General features: G+C 32.2%; 1 pseudogene; it reads left to right on the top strand.

Moving 5' to 3' along the window:
* The first annotated feature begins 519 nt into the window (after window positions 1-519).
* LOC149567769 (ribokinase-like) lies at window positions 520-26,271 on the top strand (annotated as a pseudogene).
* The last annotated feature ends 154 nt before the right edge of the window (window positions 26,272-26,425 follow it).

Consider the following 26,425-nt stretch of genomic DNA (forward strand, 5'->3'; position numbering starts at 1 on the left):
TATATATATATATATATATATATATATATATATATATATATATATATATATATATATATATATATATATGTATGTATGTATGCATATATACATATATGTATGTATGTATGCATATATACATATATGTATGTATGTATGCATATATACATATATGTATGTATGTATGCATATATACATATATGTATGTATGTATACATATATACATATACATATGTATGTATATATGTATACATATATATGTATATACATATGTATATATATGTATATATATATATGTATATGTATATATATATGTATATGTATATATATATATCTGTATATATATATCTGTATATATATATGTATATATATATAACTCACATTATAAAATCTTTATAATATATAAATGTTGCAAATTCGAAATACCATTGAGTGACATAATCGCATATAAATCATATTGCAAAATGATATGATAAAACAATGTACTGCGATTGAAATTCGGCACAAGTTTTAAAGTTGTTGCCGTCGTCGAGTACAGCGATGCCGTGCGCTGACGGCTGCTGCCACAGTCGGCCCTGCGATCGCAGTCGCAGGTACGACTATGTCAGCATACCGTTAGGCCGGCGCTATAAATACAAAGGGTGGGGTATTCTACTCGCCCATCAACATATGGATAAATATAAAATTGTTTATAACATTTTTTCATAAAAACGTTTTCTGAAAAATGGGTTGTGATTTCGAATTTAATAAATAAGTTTCTCACTTCAATATACATAAATATATACATATATATGTATATATGTATATATATGTATATACATATATGTATGTATATATATATGTATGTATATATATATATATATATATATATATATATATATATGTATATATATGTATATACATATATGTATGTATATATATATATATATATATATATATATACAAAATTTGTTATCAATTACCACTGCATTTTATATATATATATATATATACATATATATATGCAGATTTACAAAAGAGAATATATACTTAGATTTAAAGGGCTTTTCTAAACAAGAATTTTCCCTTTTTAAATAATTTTTTCTAAACATATCCATTAATCCATCCAATAAGTTTAACTATAAATTTGAAATCATCATTCTCAATATGATTCTAATTCGAACCCAAACCCATTTAGATCTAATTTCCTCTTTAATTGGATCTAGGGTTTTCTAATGTTTTCTTCTCAACCAAATAGCATATCTAGATTCCAATTTAATTGTAGATTCAATCACAAAGAGTATTTAGACACATATGACAGACACGATGAAGACAGGAAGAGAAATAGTGCAAAGAGAATATGCGAATATCACGAGTGCACCTGGACACTAATGCTAATCCGTCATGCCTCAGAAGTCCATAGAAAATACCTTCCTTCTCCATCATTCGCAATTCCTCCAAGATCCAAGCCAATCGAAAACCTCCAAGTGACTAGAAGTGCTAGAAGAAGCATAGAAGCAAGTAGAAAACATATGAGCATATGAGCTTCTCCAATGCATGTAAGCTTTGAAGCTTCCATTTTAGCTTGTAGCTTGTCCAAACACACTAGGAAAGCCTCTATTTAAAGGCCTCTAAGATGCATCTAGAGTGTCTCTAGAAACAACTAGAAGATAAGCATGACAACCAAGCATGAGTCTTCTCCAACCTTCTAGATGAGTCTTAAGATTGTAGACACCATGTGCTCAAATAAAATGCTAACTTCTAAGTGTACACAACTTATGCATTCTTAGAGTGCAAACTCCTGTGTTGTCTACATGACAACTCTCGAGAATTTGCCAACTCCTATGTGAGCAAATATTAAAATAATGCTCAATCATTAATATAATAATTAATTTACTCTTCCCAATTTAATTAATTAATTTATTAAATCTCATGCACTAACTTTAATAATTCCACTTTTTTAATCTTAACATATTTATATTTTAGTCACATGAAATCTAGAATCTTTTAATAATTTTAATATATTTTCCACTTTTAAATTTTATTTTCAAAACTTAATTGCTAAAATATTTATTAGCTTTAATAATAATATTATTTAGTCATTTATTTAAAAATGAACTCCAAATATATTATTATTAAAATAAATATTGTCACATTCCAAATTTAAACTTATAACTTTTATTTTCAAATTTAATTATTTTATTTAATTAATTTTTCAATTAATTAAATAAAATAAATATTAAAATATCATATTAATTTTCCATTAAATTAAACCATTAATTAAATCTTTTAATTAGGCTTAATTAATAGAAAATACATCAAAGACTCATAAGGGTAAAATACGAAAATCCATCATAGCGAAAATACATACAAAATCAAACCAAGGGTTTATATCATGAATTATGTTATCCAACGTATTCAGAGGGTACTCAACTCAGATACTTGTCCTAATTTTCAATTAGGACAAATGACTTAAAGGGCTGGGATTTGGAATTGAGAATTTATCTCCCCTCTCTTATCATTGAGATAATGTGATAGGGTAGCTCATCCTGGCAATTCAGGGAAGTCGATACCCAGTACCTGCAACCTGCATAAAAACCATGCATGTACAAGCACAATATATACTAAACTAAATAGGCAATGGCAGGAAGTGGTGCATCGTGTAGATCCCGACTAGCAGGTGACTATGACTCCCTTCCATAACCACATTAGACACGCCATACAAAAGCAAACACACACACCATACACATGCAAGTATGGGGTAAGTATCCATAAGAAAACACATATGATAATAAACCATCTAATTAATCATCATTAATAATTGCAAACATTGTAATGATCATCATGCATACATGAAATATAAAGTCTAAGTGATCTCATCACATATCAACTGAATCCATAACACATATCTGATAGTATCAAAACAATGCTGCTAACCATCAACATAGAACTAGCCCTAAAAGAGTTGATAATGATAACAAAAATGTGACCTAGGGGTAGGCACTACAGTTGGTTAATAGTTTTTTCTCCTATTTGATTGTAAGGATGTATATAGTTGTTGATGTAAATTGATTAAGAAGACAGATTTAAGTTTTAATTTTTTTAAGTCAAAACCTGTGAGGCTATAGGGTTTTTTTCCCTAATCTTTAAATGTGAACTCACATTCCAAACTTTCAAATGGGAGAAATAGAAAAACAATGAACATAAACAATAATCATTGAGTATGAAAGGTACGATAAATGGAATAAACCAATTGGTATCATGAAGAGATGCCATCTCTTAGACATGTCAAAAGATCCATAGGAACATATAATCTGCCACCACCTATAGGTGAAGCAAGGAAAGCATGCAATATGTTAAAGGAGTTAAACATCATTTAGAGCCTTTGGAGGCAAGTAAACTAGCCACCAACATTAAAAGTTCCCACTCCAACTTCTAGCTGTTACAAAGGTCTTAATTTTAGCTTCTTGTTGTTGGAGTGAATGAATAATTTTAGGGTTACTGGAAGAGACTCTAAACCAATGAGCAATATCAGACTAGAGTATAACAATTTCAAATAGTTATGGGAAATTTTGGAAGTGTAAAACACTTATTCCCATTTGGACATAATCTTCTTACATTGCCTCATATCTAGATTGAATATACAACCATATCTGATCATTACTGGGGATATTCTATGACCATCAGTCCCTATAGAAACTATTGGGGAAAATTTCAAATATAATGCTCATTAAATGTTCAATGAAACACAAACATTCCCATGTGAAAAATTTGTACAATCTACCAACAATATTGTCAATATATCTAGTCCACTTAATACTAGCTAGTACTCTATGTTCAATCTATTTCCTGAATTGTAAACAAAACCTCTAACACATGTCAATTGTTTGATGCAATGATTGCATATAAATTTAAGTGTTTATGAAATTAATGATGCAAATTATTTGATGAAATTCCTAGTCATTAAACTTGGAAAGGGAAAAAGGAGAAATTGGTTAGCAAAGTAGGGTTTTTCATTACAATTTCACTATGTCTGTTGCTCAACTAATAAATTACCATTTACTAATGTATTATAAGATTCATACTTCCAAAAACTAATTGTATACTATTGAAAAAGATATCAATAACAAAATTCCTAGATAATGGAGAACAAAAGTGTCTCTTGCTTTGGTAATTTAATTTTGAGCACTAGCAAATATGATGCTTCATTCCCAATAGTCAAGTATGAAGTTATATATCAATTATAATCCAGAGCTAAAACTAAGGAGCTGGGCTTAGCTACTTACTTGTTCAGAGCCCAAAACTAGGGTTTATGGACATAAATCCAAAGTTCATGAAATTTGCACAACATAAAAGTGAGATATTAGTAAAAGAGATATAATGTAATATCAAATAAATCACAAAGATGATCCAGTGACAACTCATAAAAATATCAAATAAATCACAAAGATGATCCTAATTATGGTAGATAGGTTGCATTAAGTTTATTTGTGAATCAACATTGAGTTAGGAACAGTCAATGCAAATATTGATGTCAGATAGGGTAACCATGGAAGCCCACTTTTATAGCTATACAAGTTTCATCAAGTAAAACACACTTGCCTTGAGTGTTGAGAGAATATTTTTTGACTTTTGCACTGTAGTCCACTCATGCTCTTTAATCATCCTAGTGTTCATTTCACGTACCAACATGAGGTGAGTTGGATATCAAGGAAAAACTAAATAAAAAGAATCATTTGACCTTAGATAGTATTGGACAAGTGTGCAACCTCACATACCAAATAGAGTTCAACGAGTATTACATTATTTAGTGTTGAATCAAATAGTGCCACTGTCTGCTCCTTTATTTTCAAAAACTTCGATGCCTGCTTATCCAGCAAATCAATTTTTTTTTATAAGATTTATAGGAGGTCCTTGTTAGTATTGGCTTATTAAAAAACAAAGGAGGTCATTTAAGTAAATTGACATACCCATTCAACTAGCAATATCCTAGTTACAATTTTGAGCAGGAGAATGCCAAAAGGATATACATCTCCTACACAACTATAGACACCCTTGTGCACGGTCTATGGATATACTGAGGCACCCAATCTTCTAACTAGTGCCAGCTCTAAACTTGCTATGATCAACACCTTCCCAATACCGTTTATCTTGCTATAGAAAGAAATAATGTAAATCTTTGCATTTATATTGATTGAACATGTAATGCACTACGAATTCTAGAAGAGCAAGAATCAAAAAAAGAACAAAAGAAGTAGGGGAACTTTCTTTTAAATTACACATCACAATAGCTTCAAACTCTCCCTTATTCATAATAAAAAACATTAATCATTTATTTCAAACTCTCCCTTATTCATAATAAAAAATATTAATCATTTAGTTTTGTGAGCTTTAATTAAATTCAATGAATACTTAGTATTTGATTCATTCTTATGAGAGATGGGTTCATATGAACCACTACTTATGAAACATGATTCAAAGAGTTTGACTCAAAAAGCTACACCTAATGGAAATATCACAATTTAACTGACTGTGAAAATATCTCCTACTTATCAATTAACCATTCAACTTTTAAAGAGCTTTTGAATAGAAAACTAAAAGACATAATATTTTGACGGGAAGAAAATGAAAAGTCCCAATATTTGAAGGAGAAAAAAGATAAACTGTTAGACATGGTATACCCAACACAAACCGTTAGACATATAATACTAAAACAACATATCTAGGATCTCTAAAATGGATATAATCAAATAAAATTAATTATATGATCCTCTTATTGTGGTAAATCACCTTTGCAGCACAGTCTTCTATCAGAAGAATATTACTAGATCGGAGGTCTCCATGAATAACAGGGGGATCACAAGAATGATGTTGGTACGCTAAGCAATATGCTATTCCAGTGATAATTCTCATCCGCTACTTCCATGTGAGACACTCATTTCTTGTACATACTATAGATGATAGCTGGACAATAAGTTAGTGTGTGCACTGAACAAATTAAAATCATAATTATAAAACTATGTAGAGTACATTGCCCAAACTATCCTTGATTTACAAAGATGATTACATATGCAGATGTCCAAGTTTCACACTATGTAAATTCTCAAAGAGTGATCCATTTGAAGCATATTGAAAGATGAGTATCTTGCATATACTAAACATAATAAGTCATCTCCATAATAGTTTGTAGGAATAGGTTAAGTCATCTTTTGGAGGTGGCATACTCGAGTTTTGTGATGCATTCACTTTTGCAACAACAAGAGGGTTTTTCAAGGACACTCAACTATGATGTATATACACACCAGATGCCTACCCCCATAATAAAATGAGCAAGTCATCAAGTTTCATACTCAAATTTTCTTTGGTGAGGATATTTAAAGCTTAGAAATGTTTATTAGGCATCAATGGATAAAGTCTAGCATTGAGAATGACAGGTTCCCTATTGATCTAATATTATTTATACATATCTATACTTCTTCTTTCCAATTGGGATCACTTTCGAATAGATCTCTTTTCCATCAATGAGGTCTGATTAGAAAACCCCCCAAAACCCAAAAAAAGGCTCTAAATGGGGACAATTTTTTCTTGAAAAATGTAGAAGACTCCAAAATCTTGGCAAGGACCAGGGTTAAATCCATTGGGCATACGATTCAATAATGTGAGTGTAGGGAGTTGTTGAGAATGTGGGCAACAAGTGAAAACTGAACAAGCCAAAACTTCCTACAGCCTACAAAAGAACATAATCTTATATACAATTATGTACATGGAAATGAACCCCTTACCTCAAGAAAGTTCCAATAGAGATAATCTAAATCCAATAGTAGATTAAATAATTACACAAAAAAAAAATATCATTATCCAAAACACAGATCCAAAAATAGATTCCAGAGGAGAGAAAATTAATGAGATTACAACAAATAGAAATATGAGAAATAATAATGAGATTAAAAGAAAGAATAGAAGAGATGAAACCAAAGGGAAGTAAAAAGATTCATTGTTAGACAAATGAATTAATAAAGAGATATTAGCTTATTCATAATAGAAGGATTCATTATCACAAGGAGAAGGAACAACGATAAGTCTCATATACACAACAATTGCTGAGACCATGAACAAAGACATAATTCATTCTTTAGACACAACATAATAAAAGATTTAGATAAAAATATGTGAAAAGAAATAGAAAGTTTCATCCAATTCTCAAGAACAGAGGGATTTAGGAAAATAATTAGAGTCTAAAAATCAAGAAAGGAGAGATTAAGGAAAATAATTAGAGTCCAAATAACTATAGGCGACTCCTATGCTTCAAATAGAGTGTTGAAATTGGTGATATCAGAATGCATTTCACAAATTCATGTTATGGGCAGTAGTAGTCATGGAACATTTTAGACCTACCACATGCAAAGTTTCCATTTTATGTTAGTTTGAGCTTCACTTGGTTTCAAGAACACTATAATATTCTCTACTTAACAAGGCCAACCACATGAAGGTGGAAGCTCATCTGGTCTCACTCCCCTCCCCCTAACATCAATCTAAATTCCCCATTATCATCTAAGTACATACTTCAATCATTCATTCATCCATTTATGAACTATAGCATTCAATCAATACAATCACATAACATTCATTAATATGATATAAAATTCATTAATATACAATACTAAATTAGACTTCATTAACACATAATAATATTCATTAACATAAAATAAAAATCAGTATTAATACACATCATTCATACATAATTACTTAAAACAAAGTTCTTTCATTATCCAACAAGGTTTATCAAAGAAGATTTTTAAAACATCATTTCTTCCTTTTATTTTTTTGAGCTCTCTTAAGAAAAGTGCTCATAGGAGCATCCATATTTGCATCATTCTCCTCCTCTTCTGGCACGTGTAATGTCAAATTATGATGGCTCCTTCTCTTTGGAGGAGCAGGAGGTTGCTACACTAAAGGGGGTTCTGTTGCAAGAAGAAGTAAATGGGATAAATTGGCATACTCTTTTTCTTTTTTCAACTATTACAAGTTTGTAATTAAGTACTAGTACAACATAACATGCATTTTTCTTACCTGACAATGTCACATCATGTACATTAACATTTTGATCTGCCGCCACGTCAACATGTTGAACACTTGGAACATGCTCCACTCCTTCAACATGATGTTCAACATGCTCTGAAAAATTAAAAAAAAGGATACATGTCAAATTGCAATTGAAGATGTTAACTTGTATTCATAATTACATATTTAATTTCTAGTAGAAATTAATACCTCCACCACTACAATGCAAATCATGGCCTTCGTCATGAGCAGGTTCTATGGTAGGATATGAAGGCTACAGTAAAATGTTATGCACATTGTTATGCAGTCAATTTACGTTCAAAACTAATACCAAAAAAAATATTCTCAACTATTTAGTTTCATTTTCTTTTCATCTGACCAAATTACCTGTAAGATATCATTTGGTGCATTGGATTTTTGGGCACGGCTTATAGATTCTTCGCATAGATGTGCAACCATGACTTTATAGCCTTCCTTCAAGGCAATTTTTCTATCTTCATCTATGACCTCCACATTGAATTCTGTGCCCTATATTATTTGCTTAATATCATTAGTTTTCCATGTATGGTTTCATTAAAAAAAATTGTTTGCAACATTATATAAAAAAACATATATATGAAATTTCATTGCTCCTACTTACAAGTCGAGACTGGAGATTCATATAGCCACCAGAGCCAAGTTTGTGTTGGCTAAACTTTTATAGTCTCGCTTTTGTAGCCATGGATGTGTCCTGTAATCTATGAGCAATTTCAAACATCTTAGATTATATATTTACAAATATCAATAATTAGTGCATGATTACAATGTACTTAATACTATCATGACATACCTTTTTTTGCCCTATGCTGCTTCATTATCTCTATCTTTACATAGCCTTTTCTCCTTTGCATCTTCTATTATTTCATTCCACTCCATTGGTGGTATCATAGGAGGATGGTTGTACTTTGGGTTATCCTTAAGAGCCCTTCTATATTGATCCCTCATAGTCTTTATATGCTTTGCTACTCTTTTGAGAAGTAGGCCAGTGTCAAAAACGTTTTTTACAAATTTCTCCTCAAAAGATGCAATTAGCTGATTTTTTAATTCCACAACTTGTAAATTCCACCTTTTTAAAAACAAATAGATTTTTAGATCAATAACTTTAATATATTACAATAAATGGAAGAAAAGAAAAATTATATAGCAATGATATGAAACTACGTACCTTTGACATATGGTGGGTCCAAATAGTCTCAATGTCATATGAAAAATATGTTCAAAGAAAGCATTATTACCTACAAAAACATAAAGGATTTATCAATCCAAAACGAGTAATGTAAAAGTAAACTAAATTTACACTTTAAATAATAACAATTTTAAAGCACTTGGAAGCTTTCGTTCTTTTAACAGAAACATAGTTTTCTTATTCGCCAACAATGTCCCTTCATATGCACCAGTACTAATCACACAGATTGCTTCAGGAAATGGATCAACTTTAGTAGTACTGCTCTCTATTGGTAAGTCTTATGCACATATGGTAACATGTATATCAAACTCTAGGACCATGCAGTAACATATGGTAACTCTTATGCACATGTACACAAATACACAGTAAGCTATGTAGCATAATAATATGTGCATGTAAAACTATAGTACAATATACCATATTGTAATATAGTAATTTTACACACATAAGAATATAAAGCTACACTTGACTGAACACATAAGAATATAAATGCACTTGATTGAGCACCTACAAAAAGTGGCCCCACCTCTAACATTCATAGACCATTCATAAAAAATGAATACTGACAATTAGCTAACACTACAATTCACTCCACAAATGCACTTAACATAAAAACTGTGTCTACTATCAAAAATAGGCAAATTCATTGCAACTCAAACAAATCAACCTGGCCTTCGATGACGATCAAAGTACACAAATATAGATAAACAAGACCAACTAGTTCAAGTATGCAATACCACACTTGCATCTTAGAGAACTATGGCTGCTACAATAATCAAAACAAAGGGTTAGTGTTACAATATAATCATAGTTAACCCTGTAACAAAGTAGAAAAGGGTTAGTTTAAAAGAGGAACATATATTATGACACTAAATTAAGTAAAAATAGTTAAGTGCCATGTAGTCTTGTCAAAAAATATGTAGGATTTTATTAGAGTGCTCTAGGTTCTAAAAACATGAAGAGATGTTTTGGGTAAAATGGCATAATTAAGAGATACTAAAATCTATTAAAATTGGTCAAAATTGCATCTGACTAGGTGGATGCTAAATAAGGTACCAATTGATTATTAAATTTGTGAAAAACATTACACAATTATTGAAGATGAGTATAGTTTTGCATACAAATTTATGAGTGCTCGAAGAAATAGACCTAGACTATAAAATGATCATATATCACATCTATCTTGTCGGGTATTACTTCCATTCATCTTATCTATTTGAAATGTTACATATCAATCATTGAAATAATTGTGTAAAATACACCATTAAACTTGTTGGATTTTAAAGTTCTCCCAATTTCTTGAAATCAAGTAATTTCTATATAAAAAATGTTTTGATGTTGTTATACCATAAACCTCAAGAAACATGTAGTAAAATGTAACCTTAATGTACAAATAACCTGTATCACTATGCTTTACAACTTGAACTATCACACTAGCTATAAATAACTTACAGTACTAGAATCTTAGAATCTATAGTAGATGATGAGCCAATTAAAGCTTCATAAATTCAATCCTCCAAAATTGACGATGTTGATGCCTGTGTAATCCTATTCTATTAGCTGCAAATTAGTAGCAGTACTAAATTTAGACATCTATATAATCCAAATTTCATCTACAAAACAAGAGGAATCTTTGCATATACCATAAGCAAAGTGATTCAAATGTTCGAAGACATTGTTGATAGCCTTAGCCTTTTCCTGTTGATACACTAATCCAATAAACAACCTCAGAATCATCTTCTAGCATGTGATGTGTGATCAAAAGGTTGTAAAAATCTTAAAAATTAGGGACCAAAAACAAAGAAAAACAAGATACTGCTTTTGAGTTCTGTGAACTATTAGTCCATAATCGATGCATGGAGGACAATGCCTTTCCTATAAAGACATCATAATAGAGGCAATTTAAGGTTCAGATTTGCCATATCAACAAAGAATCCATATTTTTAGTTGACATATTTGGTGCCTTGTTTACTCTATTTTTAACTCTTTTATTTTCCCCTATTTCTAAGGATCTATAAAGGTCTCATTCACAACATGTCATCTATGTCGCATTGCTTATCTTCATCTTAACCATCACCATTTGTAGCCTATTGGCTTTTTATTAATCTACATAGAAACTTTAATCTATCAGGTTAATGCTGCCTTAAACTTTCTTGCATTGTAATTGTGAAACTTATAGAAATGCATTATAATATACAAAATTTTGCATTATCTCCTATTTTTAATATTTTTGATATTTATGCTTTCAAACCCCCTATTTCTGATGATATTGTAGGTACACGTGTTTCTCAAGGTGCTAATGTTCAGGTAGACCTCACAAAACTACCAAAGCATACCCCACCTCAAATTGAATGCATACTTGACAAGAAGGTTACCAGGTAGACTAGGAGGGGTACTTATTATTCCTATTTGGTTAATGGAAGGCTACACCACAAGAGGACGCTACATGGTTTACTGAAGCAAATATTTTGAAAGCTAGGTACACTTGTAATTCCATCCCAACTCATAACCCAAATTAAGAGAGTTTGATCAATCAAATGGTACAATCAGAGTTATGAGATGCTCCTAGAGTAAACACCACAACAACATCTTATCTATGCACCCATTTTGTTATAGTTTTTTTGTCGTCAAGCCTAATTAGGCCTATTAGGTCTGCATAGACATAAGACTATCACATTGTGCTAGAGTGGGTTTGTTTGTTGATTGCTAGGAAGTTGTTTTAGATGTTTGAGACACATTGTATTGACACATTCTGTCTCGTCAAAGACTTGTTATTTTGTGTTTTCTAAAAAAGTCAGTAAAGGTAGAGTTTTGTAAGATTGTCACATACAATAGTGACTATTTTGGTGCAACTTGAGTGTGTTAGTAAGTAGTTTACAATTGTTGTCTATGAGTTCAGAGTACAATTAGCCAGGGTTGGTAATCATTGGGATTTGAAGGGGTAATAGGTCAATGAAGTGAAGAGAGACTTTTAAAGACTAATTGAAGTAGGGTGAGTTTGGGAATACCTCTCTAAAGTACTAAGCCAAATCAGAGTCAATCCTTTTATTCAGTGCTATTAGGAGATTGTAAGGTTATTGAATACTTGTAGATTCCTTGAAGGATAAAAGACATCATGAGACTAGAAATTATTCCAATGATCCAAGATTCTATATACATTTTTCATAATTTATTTTAATGGTTGGGTTATGTCTTAGTTTTAAAATGATTATTTTAATGATGTAATTGGGGAGACAAACATTAGTGTTGTTGATAAAATAATGAGTTGTTTAGAAATTAGGGTTAGTTGAGGAGTCAGTTATGGGATGTTATTGGGTCTATTCAATCTATGCAAAGTTATATATACAATGCTATATGTCAAATATGTCATAGGTTATCATTTAATTAAATTAAGGAAAGAAACTTAGCTATATCTATATTTTAAAATATCACAAGTACAAAATCTTACTGATATACAACAAAATTTTACCATCCTATATATCTCCTAGTAAAGCATCTTTTTTCATAAAATAGTTTTTATGGGAGACATATATGTTGAATTGGTCCTTAATTTAGTGCTCATTACAAAATATAGCAAAACAAGGTTTTACCAATTCTAGTGGGCTTAGATGAGGACGTTTGCATGGTCCTTGTTACTAACTGTGCACCAGGCAATATTGGACCGCCAATCGAAGGAGGAGTCCACACTTCATCATGCACTGAAGAATAAATATTGTTAGCAAAGACATTTACAATGGATACAGATCAAATGAAATACTAGCTAGAAATGTCCACAAAAAAAAGGCAAGTGTTATAATATTGATGAAAACAAACAAAGTGTTACTTACACAAAGGTTGTGTGTGAAAACCCTCACCATGTTCACCATGTGATGTCGCAACTGGCACATATGTCTATACAAGAACACATAAAATTAGAGATCATGATCCATACAATACTATAAAATATTAATATATATTGAACTTCTATTATTGCTTTAGTTGAATTACTTCTTACTTTCAAAGATTAGATTCTATGGTCGAATTCTGTTCTCAGTGCCTCTTTCTCCTTGGTTCTATCACCCTCAATGATAATGTTAACAAGTTCATCAGTGTATCTTTGCTTAATTTGCTGGGTGATGAACACAGGGTCAACACTAAGGGCAATTTCATGTAGATATGATGCTCGTATCTCATATCACATTTGATCAGTGGTCATTCTAGCTTTTTCCTATCATCTGTGACATCAAATATCAATTAAATTTCATCAAAATAACTCCAAAGCCATAAAGAAAAGAACATAATAATACAATATTTTTTTCTATATTAAAATTAAAATTTACAATAATTAATGTTTACCTCTACTGAAGGCGTCTGAGATGGTGGATCTATATCGCCCTGTGAAAAAAATTAGTAAGTCTAAGAAATTAGTAGCAAAATTAAAGTAATAGACTTACCAAAAAAAATATTAATAATAAAGTAGATTGTATATGTAAAACATTTTTCTTAAGTAAAAAATTTAGTGTAACTAATGTGTATATCTAAAAAAATATTTGACATTGATCCTACCTAGACATTTCATTGATCATCATGATCTTCATCCATGTTGTCATCATCATCATCATCATCACCATCATCGTACTTGTCACTTTGATCATCGTCATCACCACCACCATCTTCATCGCCATCATCATCATCTTCATCACCATCATCATCATGACCATCATCACCATGATCATCACCATCTTCATCACCATGATCATGATCATCATCAGCATCATCATCATCATTATCACTATTATCGTCAGCATGACCAAAATCATCACCATCTTCTTCTTCTTCATCAGTGGGTAACTATCATTCCTGATAATCATTTACTTCCTCTTGTGCTTCTTTAATATCTTCTTCTTTGATCATATTATACTTTACTGACCTTCCTCTTTTTTCATGTCTAACAACAAATGATCAACCTAGTTTGTGTGGAACACCAAAGTAAAACACTTGCTCGCATTGGCTTGGAAGAACATAGGGCTCATCTCTGACTGGCTCAAATGACCTTGTATTAATCATAGTAAATCCACTATCATGTTCAATAACAATCCTATCAGGATCATTTTGATTCAGTCATAACCTGAGCCATTTGATGACAAATAACACTATTTTGAATGAATTAAAGTTGCACTCAAGTATATCATCCAAAATGCCATAGTATCAATTTTTAGATTGTTGAGGATGTATGTCAGTTCTAGATGAAATATTGGTGACCACGAAGACAACACTTATCCTGAATCACACGTTTTCTTCATTTTGTCTAACTTTTTTGTGCAAAATTCATAGCCCTGGTTGTACATAGCTTTGTGGTGTTTGACTTGCAATTATTCAAACATGTCAAGATTATTTGCATCGATCTTTGAGTTGATATTAAACTTATGTCTCATGATTAGTAATCTTATACATACTTTTGTATCTCTTAAGCCATGTATTAGATCAAGTACCATTGGCATAACATTGGGATCTCCAGTACGATGAGCTTCTTTAACCAATGATGCAGCACCATCCCATGTTAATGAGTGACCATTTGCTTGAGATTGTTCAATCCATACTGTCATCCAATCAAGATTGTTTGCAATATACAAATGTAGTGCATCCCACTCACAACCAACTATAAAGAAGACAATTACACCAGTTAGAAACAACTTATATATATTGATAATGGATAAGAATTGTTAAACTAAAAAAAAAAAACTTATAATTACCTCTCACCCTCCTCAATCTACCTTTCCCCGTTAGGTACTCCCCTTCAAATTTGTCATTAGAGTTGGGATCCCAAATGTGATCTACATGGATATTTGCTACAAACTTTGAAAGATATTCACTAATGTACACCATGGTCAGGTATATAATATATCCCTCTATCATAGAACCCTTAGGATGTGCTCTTTGTCGAACCAAGCCCTTCATAAATTTCAAGTGCCTCTCAACCATCCACATTGATCTAGCTTGTACAGGTCCACACAATTCAATCTCCTCAACTTGATGTATGAGGTAGTGTTCTTGAGCATTGAAAAAGGTTGGAGGTAAATATTTTTGCATTTCACACATAAGCTGTGGATTTTTTCTCTTCCAATATTCTATATTTTTTTATATCAATTTCTTTAGACGATAACCACCTAAAAGAGATTCATCATGCAAATGAAATTATACAATAGATTTTAGATAAAAAGCTAGAAATCTAAAAAAAAACACTCCTAACCTCATGTATTTTCCAAGATCGTATATAACTTGTTTAATATTGTTGTCAAACTGTTGTGGAACGGATAGAGGTAGGACGAATTACAATCATTAAAAAATGATCATTTCAATATTTTATTAAATAATGCAATAGGTACTACATTCAATCTTACAAATATACTATAAATAGAGAACATGACTTACCTTGACGAAGGTACGCCAATCATGTGTTTTCAACCCTGGCTCAAAATCACCTTTCTTTGATAGAAGAGTGTTTATATTTGTAGCAAATCCTATTGAAAATTTTGCCTTTTTTATGACTTATTTTAATACATCACTTTGTTGCTCCATTAATAACCAAGGAAGGGCACTTGTATTTATGTGGTCTCCATTGCTATTTGATTCAATGAAAGATTTTAGTGCATGATTGGATTCATGAATGTCAGTACAAATTTTAACAATTTTTTCTCTATCACACCTTCCATCTAACATTTTTCATAGTGTCTTTGTTACATTCTTTCCAATATGCATAGCATCAAACAAATGCATGATTGAGAGATCCTTGTAGTACAGTAACCTACTAAATTGAGTAGGATAACTTTTCATTCCTCTAGGAAGTTGGTCATTGATGCCTTGACGACCTTCATGAGCATCAATTATAACATTAGTAAATATAAGACAATATCAAAATACAAATTTTAAACTTTGGACGACAAATTAGACATTACCTCGACAATTTAGTCAATCGTATTCCAACTTCCATAGATGAGGTGTCATTCTTTGTGGCCTTGATGATGTCTCTTCTGTCCCATTGAAAAGATTTTTTTTGACAATTCAATACCTATGATTATTGTGGAGAAAGTGTTTAAACTCATCAAACACTTGCTTTCCTAAACTTCTTGAATGACGAGATTTCATTTTCAGACCACAAACTAGACATGCAAATTTTTTCTTTGTCTGAAGACCTGAAAGATCATGTATGATTGGATCATGTAAAATTATCATGTGTAACTTAAGAATTCTATAGTAATGTGTAAGAACTATAAAAAACTAAAAATATTTAATCTTAACAATATAACATACCGCAAAAATGAGTTAGCCAAGGGGCATCATGTATTGTCCATACAAGCATTGCATGGAATTGAAATTGTTGATGTCCTATCAATCTAGAGATGTCATACATAGTGATGCCATTCCATAACTTCAACAACTCATCAATTAGAGACTCAATATACACGTTCATATCTTTAACTTGGTATTTACCTAGTAATTGAATGAACATAAACATTACATAATTATTATGACCATTTTCATGCACTATTTATAAATTAATTTAGATAACTATAAAATGAAAAAATAACTTGCAAAATCATTGACAACAATATGTGCTCCTTCTTTATGGACATCCAAGGAGGAATGTTATTGTTAATAACAAAAATAGGTCACACTAAATAAATAGATCTCATATCTCCATATGGATTGACACCATCCGCTGCCAATGAAAGCTTCAAATTATGAGGTTCTTCTTTAAAGTGTGACCATGTTTCTTCTATCTCTTTAAATGCAAAGCCATTGATAGACATTCACATAATGTCATCCTAACTTCTATTGTGTTCATGGTAATCCATAAATTATGCCAAGCTAGTGCACCTAAATAATCATTGAAGATGTGGAATAATGGGAATGTACCGAAGAACCTTTTGAGGAACTTTTTTTGTTATTTGATCTGAATGATATCTATTAATATGACAATCATGGCATTTTGTTGCAAATTCATGTTGTTTATGACATAGAATATGATCATTGGGACATGCATGTATTGTCTGATACTTCATTCCAATCTGATTCATAATGTTAGATAATTTTTGATATGAACAAGACAAAATGTTTTATGGTGGTAAGAAAAACTCACTAATCAACCTACAACAAAAAATATGCATTGTTAATATAATGAATAGTAATTGTATGCTAACATTGAAGATGAAAAAAATGACATACCTTAGCATACGTGACATTGCTACATTGGATATACCATTCAAAACCTTTAAGTTCACCAATAACACTATAGCCAAGAGTAGAGTTGTTTGGGAGCCTTCGTATAAGGGCTCATGCACCTTCTCAAGTAAACATATATCAAGACCATCTTCATCATCATTATCAGATTCCCTAGTACCATCATTGCGAGTCTCTTCATCACTTGCCCCTATACCATCTTCTTCAATCATGTCCTCTGGCACATTATCATATTCTTCCATGGAAGTGTTATCCTTACCTTGGATATTCACACCTCCATGTTCCTCTAATAGGAAATCCACATTCAACAATGGACAAAAATCGTGGCCCCCTTCAACGTGACCATGTTGCCTACAATTACTTTGGGCTGTTGTGATTAGAATTCTTCAATTCTTTAAGCCCTTACAATTTTTGCAAGGACAATAACATTTATCAGGTTTTCTTCGGAACTGAGCCCATAATGTAGCCATTGTCTCATTACTTTGTTCTGGGTTCATATTCTCAGGCATGGTCTTTCTTCATAGGAAAATATATCTGCAAATAAATTGGACATGTTGTTGTTAATGTTTATATCTACACATATGGAAAATGTGGAGTCATATCACTTTATCAGATACAGCTTGAATTTAAATTGGAACCCACACATGCCCAAAAAACACATTGTTTAGCTATGTTAGATACTAAATGACTTAATTTTTAAATAGTCTGATGTGAATTCTACTAAATTTAATTATTTTTTTGAATTCACTAATGCAATTCAATTGTACTCTTTCTATTTTTAGATTACGGTAAAAATAGGTTTTGAAGGGACCTCAAAACCCTTTCACATCCTCAAAAAAGGAAAAAATAAGCCATCCATTAGGAAAGAGTCCTTATACCTACTAGAAGCAGTACCAAAATCAGGTTTTACAGGGACCTGAAACCACTAACAAAGTCCAAATAAAGTACCCACATTTTACAAGGACCTGGAACCATAAGTACAGTTTAAAAACTAAAATCCAGAAAACAAGACCAAACACAGGAACTATAAGTAACAACCAACAAATAGGTACTGAATAGGAACCCAACTAGAAAAGAAGACCCAAGAAACTATTGTAGTTCCATAATCATCTTAACTGCCTCCTTACCAATCTTAGCCGTGTCCTAGACGGAGTTAGTAGCCGAAGAAGTAGCAACAATCAAAGCTTTCTTCCTCAAAATCTGTCTTGTCCTCTTGCTAGGACCCTCCGAAGCTATGGTTTCTTCATTTTCTCTTTTTCACAATGTCGTTGTAGCAACACAGATGCTTGAAGTTACTTGCTCCATTTTTGTTCCACTTTCCTTGATAAGCATTCTAAGATTCTGTTTGTAATCCTTAAGTTTTTTTGGGATATCTCCCATTTGCACCTCCATGTGTTGAATAATAGCCCAGTCAACCTCTTGGTTATGTTGCAAGGTTTCCACTTTCTTCTTCAGCCCTATTATTTCATTATAAATCCAGGAATTGACTTGAAGGAAAGAGTCAGATTTTTGTTTGGCAGAGTGTAGGAAGGAAATTTTGGTTTCCCTCTCCGAGGAGTCACCCGCGTCATCAACAATGGTGTGTGGCAAGGGGCCAACTTTATCAATTTGTACGTCCCCATCCAACGGTTCCTCCTCACCAGACTTTGTAGGGACATGTTGACTCAGGACCTCCTTATCTTGTCCCTCAGTCTCCTTTACAGGAGTGGAAGCTATCCCCATGGTTTCCTCCTCACTCAAAATGGCTCGGTCATTAGTTAAATTTTCTTTCTCTTTATCACCTCCCCCAAACACAATATGAGTACCCTCATTATCAGACTTGCTTTGTTCCAAATTATCCTCGATAGTATCTTCCTCTCTCCCTTCCTCATTTTTGTCTTTCGTATTCGAATAACCTTCTAGGTTAGAGCTAAACTCCCCAGCATCTATCCCTTCCTCTTCCTCAGGGACATCCTTATCTGAGACTTCAATACTCTCCACCTCTGTATCCTTTTCCACAATTTTTCTTCGAGAGCTGGAGGGTTTTAGTTTAGCCTTAACTTTCTCTTTAACATTGTCATTAGTTTTACCTTTTAAGGGTTTAGGATTCTTATGTTTGCCAGTGGAAGGAGACAAAGCAATGGATTTATTTTTACAAAAACCCTCAATGAGAAAAAATAGACCTTCATGTAAGATGGGTCGAGACTATTTCTTTCTATGGGCATTCAAACTTTGGAACAAAGAAAACTGCAAATAGAAAGGGAAGGAAATTCTGTCCTTGTAGCTGAAATGGTTAAGAAAGACAAAGTGGAATTTGTGCACCCTTTTATTCCTTCCATCAAGGATAAAATACTCATGAATACAACCAAGCACATCACGCCAAATACCTTTAATCTGTTGCACATCAAAGAAGTCTCCATTCTACTCCAATTGCATCTCCTCTTCATCCATCTTCGAGAATTTTTTGTAGGCCACATTGGAAATATTGGTCTTCTTTGAGAATTTGATACCTTTCATGGGGAGACCAGTGACCTCGGCAATGAATTCCTCAGTAAGCTTTACAGAGACTCTGTGTAAAGTAACTTTGTCATCCACCCAATTTTGAAGAAGGCGGTGGTGACATGGGGTTTGAATCCATGCAACCACTCCAAGTAGCTGACCGCCTTCCCTTTATGGAGAATCTTCCAAATGTCCTACCTAGCCTTCCAATCATCACATTTTTTTGGGTCCTGCTTCCTCGGTTCACCCCCCCATATTATAGAGTGAACAAAAAAGCAAAGACACCCAAATACCAATAGAAGAGAGGTTGAAGTGACACCAATTTTTTGTGACATGATGTCGAGGTTGCCTTTTTGATGATACGTGCAGAGAACACATAACCTTCACATGAATGTACTTCCTCAGGGATGGTAATCTGATAGTCGTAAGGCCACTCCCGCAAATCATTAAATTTCTAATCCAAGCAAATCTTTCCCACTTTGGAATGAATAAAATCATAATTAATAATCACTTTAAGATCCACATGCTTGTTTAATTCATCAAGCCACCTCATCGTTTGCCCCGTTTGAACTGCATGATTTTCTATCCAATCAACGACCCCATTGGCTTCTCTATAAGTATGGGAAATGACCACTTTTTCAAAATTTTGAAATAAGGTTTTGATTTTCATAACCATAGCCTCTATAGACCATCAGATAGAATTTTTATTATTAAGGATATTAATAATATTCAGAGAATCACCTTCCAACCATAATTTGGAATACCCCAATTCAACAGCTAAAATAGTGGTATAAAGGGGAGTAGTAGCTTCAACAATATGGCTATTCGAGTGACCAATAGGGATAGCAATAACATCAATAACATTTCCCATATGATCTCTAAGAACATCTCCACATCCTACTTTTCTCAAGTTACCCTTAGCAACTCCATCAAAGTTCCCTTTGATCCATCCATTAGGAGGAACAAGCCATTTTATGATCGATCTAGGATTATCAATTTTCAACTTAGATCCTTGAGATCTTAAAGGGTAATCAAGTTGGAAGGTTTGAGCAGGTTCCCTCTGGGATTTAAAATTCTCCTTGAAGGCTCTGATGATATTCTGACCAATCACCCATCCTAGAAGATCCTTATTTCTGAATATCCTATTATTTCTTTCCTTCCATATGCCCCACCAAAGGTGGGGGAGGGTTAGTTTCCAAAGAAATTGATCATCAGGATCCTTTGAGGGGCATCTCCAACTCTTGAAATTGTACTCTTTCTATTAAGGTGGCCCATTTTTGGGGTTTTCTTCCAATGTGATTCTACTATTTTTTTAAAATTTAATTATTTAATATTTAAATAAATAATTATTTATAATTTTGTATTTCTATTATCTTGTTAGAACATTCAACATTTTTCACAAATGGGGAACCTCATCCCAATTTAACAAATTCAAGGCCTAGACCTGTGAGCACATTTGACCACTAAAGGAAACCACACACAAACATTTAAAATCACAAATTTATTCAAATTTGCAGCAGCTATTAAGTTTAGAATATCACATAAGTACTAATTAAATTCAAAATACCACACAACATCTTAAAATTAACTAAACTACCATAAATATTTAAAATACTATAATGCAAATGAGTTAAATATCATGAAAAATGTCTAGCTCTGCAATGTCAATATAAAGACTCTCCAATAGTTAGAGGGAAATGTTCTAACTTCATTATTAAAATTAAAAATAATAATGTCAATAACCACCCAAAAGCCTCAACATCACATGTCTTCAAAAATCTCATCATCATCATCAATACTATGTTATGTTCTTTCCCCCTATTGGATTTTTCCTTCTTTATCTCTATCTTTGGTTAAAGCTAAACCCAAAGAAGGGGTCCCTTTATAGAAATTTTTTAGTTATTTGTTTATACAATTCCTATTTGAATCTCACCTCTCAGTCAAGTCTGACCCCCTTACTGGTGATCACCTAGTGAAGCATAACACTTCCTCTGTATCCAAAACAATTTAGCTGCTAAAGCATAAGAGCAGAAGTATCTGCCAACATTTGATAACCATTTCATTACCTGATAAAAGTGAGTGGAGCAAGGTTTATTACAAAAGAAAAAGGTATGAATGTATGCAGAAATCCAATATCTAAAAAGGCTTAGTTCCATCATTATTTTATTGTTTCTTGTATGGCTGAATCAAATCAAGATCAATATGAATCTTGAAATGAAGAGAATGTTAGATTAGGAGAATTAAATAGGAAAAATTATTTAGGGAATATGAAAGGAGACATTTCAACTTTCAAATATTGAGATATCTTAGGAACAATCTACTACAAATTTGGAAATGTTTGTTATACCCTAGGGCCTAAAATCAAGTTTTTGAGCTTCATCCTTTTAGATTTACAAAAAACACTAGGATTGAGGTATAAGACCAAGGTTGAGGTATAAGACTATCCAAAAAAGTATAACAGTTGAAGTGAAGACCTAGAGAAAGAATACTATACTATTCTATTTGTAATAATCTTCATATGAAGATAGCTACGAAGGAAGAAAATCAATATAAACAGGTATAATCCAATAGCTATAGATCCCCTCGGGAAAGGTCCAAATATCCATGCTTTAGTCATTTTAAAGCCTCATAGCTACAAAATTAACTCTAGCTAATTAGGCTATTTGTTACTTCCGTAGATAATTGAATAACCCTGTAATCAAGCCTCAGATTTTATCTCTAGTAAAAAGATTTTAAGAGCCTAATCTTTATAGAAATAACACTAACCCCTTTTAAATCTAAATCTCTTTTCACCAACAAATTTTAGAATCCTAGTTTCAACCAAACAAACTCAAAGGCAAAGTAGATATAGATTAATAATCACAACATTTATAATAAACCCACATTCAACAAATGGGAACTTGTTAAGTGCAATAAACACACTACTGAGAACAATTGAATGCTCCCATCACAAGCAACCATCCAATAATGACTAACCTACCATTAACAGTAAATCTTATCAAGATGGAAAAAAATAAAAATAAACTAAAAAACCTACTTTTCATAAAGCATATTAAAATTTTGAAGAAACCAAAATAAGGCTTACCCACATATAATATGCTTGAAGCCAAGAATAGTCAATACTGTCAGTTAGTCACTGTAAGTAGTGTGTGGATTACCTGAGTAGCAAGTGCATGAAGTGGTAGAGTTCTGAAGCTACAAAGAAACTGCCTTGCAAAGTTTTTCATCAAAAGAATAGACGTAAGCTACGTCCAAAGGACCCTAAGAAAATCTTGAAATTAGTGATAAAATAATCAATTTCATACCCCAAAATTAGACATACATAGAGAAGCATGTGATTCTTAAGATAACATGAATTATATCCAAATTGCCACTGCATTGATTAAAGACATTAAAAATAAAAAGTGATTACAAAGATATCTTAAAATAATTTTACAATAGATAATGTAGAAAAATTTCTGGTAATATATAATAAAAAACTAGGAGCTCCTATAGATATGTGTATTCTAATCCATACCTAAAACCAAAAGAATGAAGCTAGCTCAAATGCATTCTCCAAAATCACACACCAAAGAGAACACATTGTTATCCCAACCCAATTCAATGCGATAGGGACTAAGAGTAAACACAAAAGCAATCTGTAGTATTTTATACCTGGAAAAGTATGAAATGGACCAGAGAAAGAAGCAACTCTGGCTTGTTAAATCAAAACAATTCATCCTATGGCTTGATCTTTCAACCAGATAAACATCCACTTCTAGTCACATTCTCTAGTGCAAGTGTTGCAATAACATGCAGTAGCTTTGTCCCCACAACAAGAACAAGCTACAATAGACTCATAATATGTGGGAGAAGAATTAATTTAGTCAAGAAGCAATATTTATAAATTAATTTAGATAAAGAGAGAAATCATTAGTGAAAATAAGAAATAAATTTAATCTCCTTTTATCCTCTCTTCCTTTTCTATTATGAAGATAATTGTAAGTTGTATGAAGATAAGTCTTTGTAGTTCCTTTCTCATCCTCATAGAAAATGAACAGAGGGTGTGGGAGATAGAGGGGACAAAGGGTGGGCACAGATGGATAGACAACACATTGAATTTTGGCATCCAATATAATTGAAGCAACTACAATTTATGAAATTAGAGCGTTGCTATAGTTCAATAGATGGAAGAACTACACTGAACAACTGGATTAATCAAATGCATGAGCTATACTTTTGTGAAATTTATCATTAAAGGATGAGAATGGATAGGAAACTCCCTAGTTAAGTGCTATCAGGCTAGAATAATACTGGGATAGGTGATCTCCTAGAATGTACATGTGATTCACCTTTGTGAGTATCACCTAGATGCAATGAGTGCCAAGTGATCCATTCATTCTCATGAGAGATGGTTTCATGTGAACCATTACTCATGAAACATGGGTTCATGAGTTTGAATCATGAAACTACACAGTTGAATCTTGATAGTATCACAATTTCACTTTATGTGGAAAATATCTCCTACTCATGAAACATGGGTTCATGAGTTTGACTCATGAAACTACATAGTTGAATCTTGATAGTATCACAACTTCATTTAATATGGAAAATATCACCTACTTATTAATTAAATCACACTAGTGTGCCTTATAAGAGACATACACATGGCTATTAAGTAGAAACATATTTGGTTTTAACTTTTTTCTTGATACTTTGGAGACTTTTCTTGACATCTAGAGGTGATTTTTATTACTATGGGATAATTTTAATGTTTATGATCTCTTGCCATTTTATTAATGCGCTTTTAAGCTTTTATCAACTGTGTAGATCACAAAAAGTGCAAATGTTCCTGTTATTCTTGATGCAGGAGGCATGGATGATCCTATTCCTAAGGACCTCCTTAAATTAGTTACTATTCTAAGTCCAAATGAAACTGAGCTACTTTGATTGATAGGAATGCCTACTAAGACTGTTGATCAGGTTGTTGAGGCAGCTAAAAAATTACTCAAAATGTTATTTTTCTATAACCTATTTTTTTATATTAAAGCTTTTGAGTCTGCTTTGTTGAAAATGCCTTAGCTTGCTACCATAAGACTGACTATATTTATGAGCTTTTAACAATCTAATTAGTTTGAATTAATAGGGTCTTAATCAAGTTCTTGTAAAACGGGGAGGACAGGGATCAATCCTTGTGACTGAAGATGCTCCTCCAATAATACAACCTGCTATCCTTGCTCCTGTGGTACTAGACACAACAAGTGTAGGAGATACTTTTAATGTTGGATTTTCTATTGGTCCATTGGAGAAGAAGTCACCATCAGATAGTCTCAAGTTTGCAGGTTGTATGCTTATATTTAATTCAAAGTACCATCCTAGGTTTGTTGATGTTGGTGTTGAAATTGTGATGTTTTGGCTTGACTAGGGTAGGTATATTGCAAGATCATTTGGAATTATAACATTATTTCTAACTATATGATGTGGTCTAGACTCTAGATTGTTCTATCTCTATGAGATACCGATGGCTATTTTTCCATTTGACTGAATTAGTTTTCAAGTTGTTTCTGGAAAATATTAAATTCATCACTTTATTAGTAAGTTTTGGTGAATTTAAAGCATGCATATCTTTCAAGATGATACATGGCAATACAAATAGATCGAGTTTACATGAAATGAGTTGTAAATTAGTCTATCAAAGTACTTAGGTGTCATTCAATCTTTCAAAATAATTGAAGGTTTATCATAGGTGGGAAATTGTAATTTTTTGGTGACAGCAACAAAAAGACAATGGAAGCTTGGGTCACAAAAGTTTAACTGTGCTTCTTTTTATTTTCCCATTAAGGAAATTTTTCTTTTGGGCTCTGGTTTTCATAATTTTTGCTACCTTAAACTCTTATCTACCTTGCTTTCCTATTGAGCATGTCTTGTTTTCCTCTATTTTCAGTAGGGTTGTTCACATAACTTCTAGATGGGTGCCTTTCACAGGAAGCATCTTTGCTCGAGTTATCACAATAAATACAAATTTTTTTGAATGCTTTGAATTATGTTTCATATTACTTCATTTTTAGAAGGATATCAAATATTTACTCAAGAAATATATAAAGCTGCAAAACTTGTGTCTTTCTTTCTTTCTTTCTTTCTTTCTTTGTATTTTATGTTTTGTATAGACCTTTCTATTAAGGAACATAGAAATTGATGTTTAACATATTTATTTGAATTATTCTAAACCTTTTGTATTGGCTGTTCTAGCAGCTACAACAACATCTTTATGTATTCAGATCAAAGGTGCCATTCCTAGCATGCCCGATAGATCGGCAATATCAAAACTTTTGCAGGGTGATGGCATGTAATTTTTTTAAGACTTTGGAGTCTACATGTTTGTTTTGCACTTGGTTTCTTCATTTACATCAGAGAGATACCTTGATCCTTTGTCATGACTTAGTAATTATGGTGTATATCATTGCCATAAGTTCATTATTTGGAGTAGGATGATTATTATTTTTA

This window comes from Cupressus sempervirens, chromosome 3 (assembly GCF_028749045.1).
Source record: "Cupressus sempervirens isolate cs-2001-9-10 chromosome 3, ASM2874904v1, whole genome shotgun sequence".
NCBI lineage: Eukaryota > Viridiplantae > Streptophyta > Pinopsida > Cupressales > Cupressaceae > Cupressus > Cupressus sempervirens.